The 7,946-nt window shown below is 33.9% G+C and overlaps 1 long non-coding RNA gene across 1 annotated transcript; it reads right to left on the bottom strand.

The window, feature by feature from the left end:
- Positions 1 to 1,433: 1,433 nt before the first annotated feature.
- Positions 1,434 to 4,362, bottom strand: LOC126970917 (uncharacterized). Its single transcript, XR_007730731.1, has 2 exons — positions 3,459 to 4,362; positions 1,434 to 1,599 (listed from the first exon to the last, which is right to left on the bottom strand). It is a non-coding gene; the product is annotated as an uncharacterized LOC126970917 (long non-coding RNA).
- Positions 4,363 to 7,946: the final 3,584 nt, after the last annotated feature.

The raw sequence follows: 7,946 nt of genomic DNA, 5'->3' as shown, positions 1-7,946 counted from the left end.
CTGCACTATAATAAACCTAGAATTGAGTTAATTGATTTGGGTAATCTGCAGTGCCCCGTCGGTGCCCTGCAGGCCTATTGCGTATCTCAGTTGACAGGTAATAGTGATGATCACTTGACGAAGTGTACATCACTTAGTTGTCAAACATCACTTTCCGTATTGACTATCGTCAGTGGACAACTGTGATAAAGTCATGAGCACATTAAAATTGTGATAGTCACCGTAACACATTTTGACAGTCGTTTCGTATCGATAATTCGATATTTGCGATCGTATAAGCAAGTGGATAATCATTTATTATTTTGTGAAGGGCACTGCTAAATGGTACCTAGTGATTAACACCGAAGCTGTTATATTTGTGAAATTTTAAAGTTTATTTAAGTTCAGACTTTTATAGTGTTTTTTCTGGGAGAATTAGAATTCGTACTATGTATATATAATTACGGCATTTGCCAAAGAAGAGCGAATAAAAAGGCTTTTGCAAATGGAAAGACGAGTTCTTGGCTTATATTAACATTCCTTGAATGATTTACTAGTCATTTATGGCTTTTGGAAAGAAATCGTGCATGCTGTTAGTTATTAGGTAGGTATGTTCAAATATTACAAATTAACTGTTAAAGATGGACTGAATGTTTATAAAGGCTATTTTATATATTTTGATATTTTAGGTGATTCTGCACTTGGATGATGACACCTATCTTATTTGCTGCTACGAGTTCATCAGAAGAATATTACACTCAACTTCATACCAAGGTCATAAATACTGTGTGAGCATCTGAGTTCCTAAGGCTTGTTGTTACATAGGGTACTTTTCTATGACACAGTAGAAGCTGGGAAAATAGTGAACAATATACAATATTTTGATAGTTAGAATATATTATAGTTATGTAATAATAGAGTAATATTATTAAAAATTTTAAGAAATAAACATCTTAACTGTTGCATCTCAATATATTATTGATAATGTTATGTCTATTATGCACATTAGGGAATTTGCTAGAAACTAATAATGATAATGTTAACAGCAGGAAGATCAAACTTTTAATGCCTACTACCCAGTAAGTCGAGTCAGTAAGTCTTTTGTTGAGCAATGTAATTCTTAGAGCTAGCAAATAAAGTTTATAATGTAAGAATCATTATTTGTTAATTATATGACATTCATCCAAAAAATGTTACTATAGAATTTTATTTAGAACATAATATTGTAACAATAAAAATATAAACATATAATTATTTACCTTAGTTTGTTTTGTCAAAGGCCGAAAGAGAGTAAATAAAGCTGAGATGTACTGTATAATATACCATGTAACATGAATCATAATTTAATTTTTCTATTTTTAATTGAAAATGGTTTTTTTTATTGTGTGTGGAGTTAAATTCTTATCAATATTATTTTGTTTACCAATTATTCTATTTTTGTTAAAATAAAAACATTATATAAAAATAAAGCATTTTATTTCTTTTCATTTCACATTCACTTTCATAGATCACAGGTCCTGATGATATGGGATTAAGAACTGAGGACTTAGGGACAGTTGTGGATCTACGGAATGGGAAAAAATAGAATTGGGGGCTGAATTTCCAATATCAACAGGCTGTCTGTAAAAAATAATAATTTTTTAAATGATATAGTAGTACAAATAAGTAAATTCTTCTTAAAAATTACTATTAGGTTACAATGACATAAAAATTAGTAAACCTTACATTTCACCAAAGATAAGGGTCTAGCAATACAAATTCATATATTGAATAATAATGATAGGAAATAAAAAATATTGACAAGGGAAATTCAGACAATTCCTCCACTGCCAATGAACCTATGATTCCCTACATTTAAAGAATTATTAAGTATTTCTTCTAAACTGTGGCATTTGCTTTCGTTTTCTTCTTAAACTTCATCCAATGCTTCAAATAAAATGAGATCCATACTTACAATATAATTTCTATTGGAGATTTTAAGGAATGTCTAAGGGCAAAGTGACAAAAATTGTGAGAAAGTAAACAAACAAAACATTTATGTGCTTAATATAAACTAACTCTAAGCTAGTGTATATTTATTTTGTCACATGGATACTCTTCTCATGCAGGCATGTGAAAAATACATTTTCTATATTTATATGCAATTTACTTTATGTATCTATCACATATGACTTTTAATGTTATTAAGTGTTATTTATTACATCTTCTTTCCAAAGTTAGTTTATGTGTACCAGCACTTTCCGAAAAGAAACCTCAGAGTCCCACACAGCTGTTCCAATGAGAGAGCTAATGCATTTGTCCACTGCACTTCAAATACTTTCAATAAATTACAACACTTGGTTAATATTGACCTATTCTGCTCTGATGTGCAATCAGCTAAAAAAATTTTGGCTAACTTAGGGCTAGATCCTAAATAGGATTGTATTGTGAATAATCTACTTTATAAGTTTTAAATCTCCCAAATGTTATACTTAGAGTTAAGTGTTGTTTGTAGTAATTTTTTACTTGTGGAGCCTCATAAATGGCCTTTACTTATTAACATTTAACTCTGTAATAAGGCTGTCAGCCCCACTAATATAAATAAATATGTTTAATTTCTATATAAAAATAAACTTTACAAGAAAAATCACAACACCTCAAGTAAGACATATTGTGATTTATTCAAGTAAAAGAAAGTAGAAAAAACTTTTGTCGATTTACATAATTACAATAATTTCCCGAGGTATGTATTTTGTGTTTTACTTACCTATGCTAAATTTATTTTAACTTTAACTTAAGTACGCACATATACACACCATTTAAAATGTGTATTAATACATAAAGGTATTCAACATAAACATTGAATTTGCCTATTTTAAAACTTTACCATTTAATTATTTCGGCTGAAGAATACACATCCATGGTCTTTAAATAAATTATTTAAAAAAAACCTTTATAAACCCCGTGAAATAAAAATGTTCTCGAAAACGTAGCATTCCAAATTCCAATACTTAAAATGTGTCATACTATTTGACCGTATAATAGTCGATAAAAAATAGAGATGTGATGTGCCTAACTGAAGAGCACTGTTGTTCTCCCGTTTATCACCGTAACTGGATATCCACCGAATGTGATATGTAATACCAATGTTATGAAATTGTTAGTTATCATCAAAGTTCCTTGTACAACCAGTGTCGGTTAGTCACTGATATTGACAAAGATACGCAATAGGCCTGCTGGTTAGAATGCGTACGTTTGCACTACTTTGCCCTACCGCCTCATACGCAGCATTTTTTCTGAAGACTTGGATTAGGGTTATGGAACAGGTTATACCCGTAGTGTTCATCCAGGGTTTATTATATTCTTGTGAACATGATGTGTCAAAAGTTCATTTAACAAGACTCGTTGGGATACCACAGAATAGTTCTGGGCCAAATTGAATGCTTTTCGCAGGAATCCTTGCAATTTGTCCTCCTTTTCCATAAAAAAAATTTCGTTACCTTAGATGGCTGCATGTCCTGGAACCATTTGAAGTGTAACTTTGTTTATTTCTCCCAAAACATTCAGTATAGTCCGCCTGACTATCTGTAAATACACTAGCCGATGTAGCCTTCATTCTGGATCGTATCCGCATATTACTATGGCGTTTACCTCCGAATGGAAAACGGACGCAACGTTTGCCAAGTTAACAGATTTGCCAAATTGGGGGCACTGTCCGTAGATTCCACAGCCACTATCATATACCGACTTGTTCTACTTTTAGTATTTTACGCTTGTTATGGTTCTTTGATTCAACAAACTTAATACTGGAGTAAATAAAAAACTGATTAGGTACTTAATACATGTTGAGACAGACAGATATTCATTCAACAAAGCCTAAGGAAGCTATTGACAGAGAAAGTACTAAAATATCCAGATTTGGCTACAATACTAGCAGTTGGTAGTCTTTTGTAAATTTCTCTTCGCACTATTACAGGTGGTGGAGTTTCAGCCACTACAGGTGTAATTTTTGGGTAAAAATATGGTGTCGCAACTACTTCCATCATTGTTGGAGTTGTTTTAAATACAGCAGCGCACGAACGAGCCAATCCTCCACCATTGGCCATGTAAATCATAATTATTATAATCAATTAACCGATAGGATTTCACTTTTAAATAAACAAAAATTATGGCATGACAGTAGGTATAAAAATATGCCAAATTCAAAAAACTAAAGAACAAATTCTTAAGTCAAACCTGTAATGAGTTGTATGTAATTAGCCAGTCAATATCAATAAGACGTGTGGCCAAAAACAAACTAGAAATCTATTATTTTAATTGAAAACGTTCCATCAACTATTATCGGATGTTTTAATATAAGGTACTCTGTAGACGAGGCTTTGCTGGAATGCAACAGATAGCTATTCGAGCAATGCTTCGACTGGCGTCAACTGAAACGAACAGGCTACTATATTCGACCAAGAGTGGGAATGCCGCTGGAGCTTGGCGATCGATAAAGGCCAGAACGCATTAGCGCGGCGCTGCGCAGCGCTGCACTGCAGGGAGGGGGGTGCAACATCCCTACATTGGCACATGAAAAAAATTTGCATTGAAAGTGCTGCCACCTATTCTATTAGGTACGCTGCAGCTTCACCACGATGGCGATAATTTAACACACATGATAGATGGACCTAGTGGTAGCAAAAAAACTCACTTAACTTACTTATTAAAGACTTGACTATCGTGTTGTAATCATTGAACGACTCTTCTCCTTCCCACAAGCACACAGCCGGTCTGAGGTTCGAGTCTCCTTAGGAGACGCCCCGCGACTGTTGTTGCGTAGTCTTTGCGGCCTCCACGGCCCACGTCCTACTTCGCTGTGAAAGCCAGAGCTGCTAACAGCACAGAGGAGGTTTTAGTCGGTATGGGGTGTCCGCTTACGCGGACACTCGAGTCCGACATGTTACGCCCCGTTCCGGGGCGTAAATACGTAACAGTATTTCCTCCTCTCAAAAAAAAAAAAAAAATGAACGACTCTCCTTATTTAAAGGTGACTGCTGACCTCAATAAACGAATAATAATTTCCACCCACACAAAACAAACATCAATATGCATTGAATGCGGTCTACAACAATAGTGAAAAGTAAAAACTAGAGTTGAGACGTACTAGGCAAAATGCAATACTAGGTATGACGGTGACTGTGACTCAAAAGTAACAGTGACAAATACCTGTTACAAAATACTAGCTGTTATTTTAATACTATTTGTGATGATATACTAGCTACTGTATACTTTCTCTTGTAGTAACTTCGAATTTCAAAAGTTCTGTTTAGGTAAAGCTGTATAGACCTATAATTTTTTTTTATAGTTTTGATGTAATAAAAATAATCATTATACTTTCATATTCATTATGATTCAATACTACCTATGCTTAAATAGTGATCCTAACCTAGTCTATACTAATATTATAAAGCTGCAGTGTTTGTTTGTTTGTTTGAACGCGCTAATCTCTGGTTCTACTGGTCCGATTTGAATGATTCTTTCAGTGTTGGGTAGTCCATTTATCGAGGAAGGCTATGTACGAACGTACCCCACTGACGGGGTACGTTCGTACAGTAGGTGGGGTACTCTCGTACGCCATGGGGTAGATTCATACAGGGTTTTTAAAAAACCGATTAGTCGTTAAAATTTTATTAAAATATTCACTTATCAATGAACTAACTAAAAATATGTGGCTTGACTTCGATAATACTTTCTATATCAAATAAAATAAAATAAACAAAATATTTCTTTCAAATATGTCAGCCTTCAAGAAAATGGTCTATGTAGTGCACTTGTGGAAGTACAAATAGCGGATAGTATCTCCACTAGCAAAAATAAAAGCACCAAATGTTATCAATTCGCCTCGTTTCGCTGATACGATTTGCCCAACTTGTTTCTGTGATCTGATGAGCCCATATTTTAGGAGTTTCTAAAACAGTATAATCGTCAAAGTTAAATATCCTGCCGGCAACAAAATAATGTCGCTGTAACACATTAGTCAAATTATTATAGAACTGTTGGACTGCATTCTTATTAAACGCGAATGATCGAGCAGCGCTAGTGTTCTCTGGGTTTCACAGACAGTTGGCGTTTCGTACCCTGAATTTACGCATCCACTCTAAAAGCCAGCCATTTGATTTTCGTCCTATTTCACTAGATATTTTAAATTTAACGCCTTCGCATATTTGAAGGCGTGTGCGCGTGTCGCTTCTTCCATGGAGAAAACATGTATACTCGTGAATTTGGAATAAAAAGTTAGTGAGGGTGCATCGGCGTTAGAGCCAATTGTTAAATTTCTTAACTCTGCTATCCAACGTTTTGATGTTGTATTTTAACGCGGTGTTCATATGCGAAAATCGTCCTTGTATTACATCATCAATTGCTAAATTCATGGACTCTTGATCCATTTCTTTCTCAAGAATACTTACTTTTTTAATATAATCGCACCATGATTCTGTAATAAAATACTAATTATAAGGTTGACTTAATAAAAATATTTCATTTAGTTATAAATAGCATACTGCATAGAAAGAAAATATTGTATTGTGCTGTCTGCATGATAATTTTAAATGGTTATACTTTATTTTATTTCATAATTATTGAATTTTGAGATACTGGTGGTTAATAAAATCTTAAGGGGCACATTCATACGCGTATGTGCCCCCTGTCTGGCTGTCCGAATGCACCCCATGCCTTGGCAGAAAATTAAAATAAAACTTTATACAAATTATAATTTAGTTTGAGATAAGTATATAACAAATATAGCTCAAAATAAACAATGTTAACATTAATTAATCACCACCATTTTGTCAAAAACTTAACAATTCTACTCACAATTACGAACTAAACTAATGTAAAAAATTTACTTACCGCGCGCAAAAACACGTTACGTCTTGTCAGCTAATACATCGTGACTTGACTGGCGCGAAACTTCGCTAGCAACATACACAAGTAAAGGCGAGTTTGTGTGCCGTTTAGTTTTTTTATTAAACTAACTGTACGAATGTGCCCCGCGTACGAATGGTGGCCACTTTCCCCTACCTATCTTATCTAAATAATCTATTATTTACGAATATGTCTGAAAGAAAAATATTCAGTACTTAGACAATCTAAGTAAACAGGGCTTTTCTTATCCCACATTTAAAAGAAGAGTTGAGCCATAACTATTTTATACTATTGTATCAAAATAATATAACATACCTACAAATCACACAATTATAGCTGTAACAAAATACTAGTGTTTAGGTACCTACTAAATACTCCCAATCATTTTTCCATTAACAGCGATTACTTAAATATCTGTTGTTACTAAAATACTAGTTGTTATTAAATACTTGTTCAGTAACAGTTGTTATTCAAATATCAGTCGTTACTAAAATACTAGTTGTTATCAAATACTTATTCAGTAACAGTTGTTACTCAAATAACTATCCTATATAATATATATACTTCTGACCTAGGCCTTACTGTTAGCCCATTCTGCAAAATTCTTCAATATGCTGATGATATAGCACTATACTCCATCTCATCTTCTTTCAACTATTCTTCATCTTGCTTAAATTCTGCTTTATATTATCTGAATCAAGGCTCATAGACCACAAACTCTCTCTTTCTGTTCCCAAATGTACTGCGGTTATTTTTTCCCGAAAACGCACTATACCGGTAAAAAATCTCTCAGTAGGTGATGAATCGGTCCCGTTTAAGGATAATGTTAAATTCCTAGGTCTTTTTTTTGACTCCAAGCTCTCCGGTATTCACCACTTGAAGTACATTGTTAAGAAATGTGAGAGGGGTGTCAACGTTATGAGGGCCCTTTCGGGGGTACGCTGGGGTGCCCACCCATTTTGTCAAAAACTTTTATACAATGCTATCGTTCGTAGTCATTCTGATTACGGTAGTTTTCTACTTGAGCCGTGTAGCAAAATAGCCACAGGGCTATTAATTTGGACAGCCAAATTAGAGAAAAT

This window comes from Leptidea sinapis, chromosome 22 (assembly GCF_905404315.1).
Source record: "Leptidea sinapis chromosome 22, ilLepSina1.1, whole genome shotgun sequence".
Classification (NCBI taxonomy): Eukaryota; Metazoa; Arthropoda; class Insecta; order Lepidoptera; family Pieridae; genus Leptidea; species Leptidea sinapis.
Note: the sequence above shows the minus strand (reverse complement) of the source record. Positions and strands in the feature narration are given on the sequence as shown.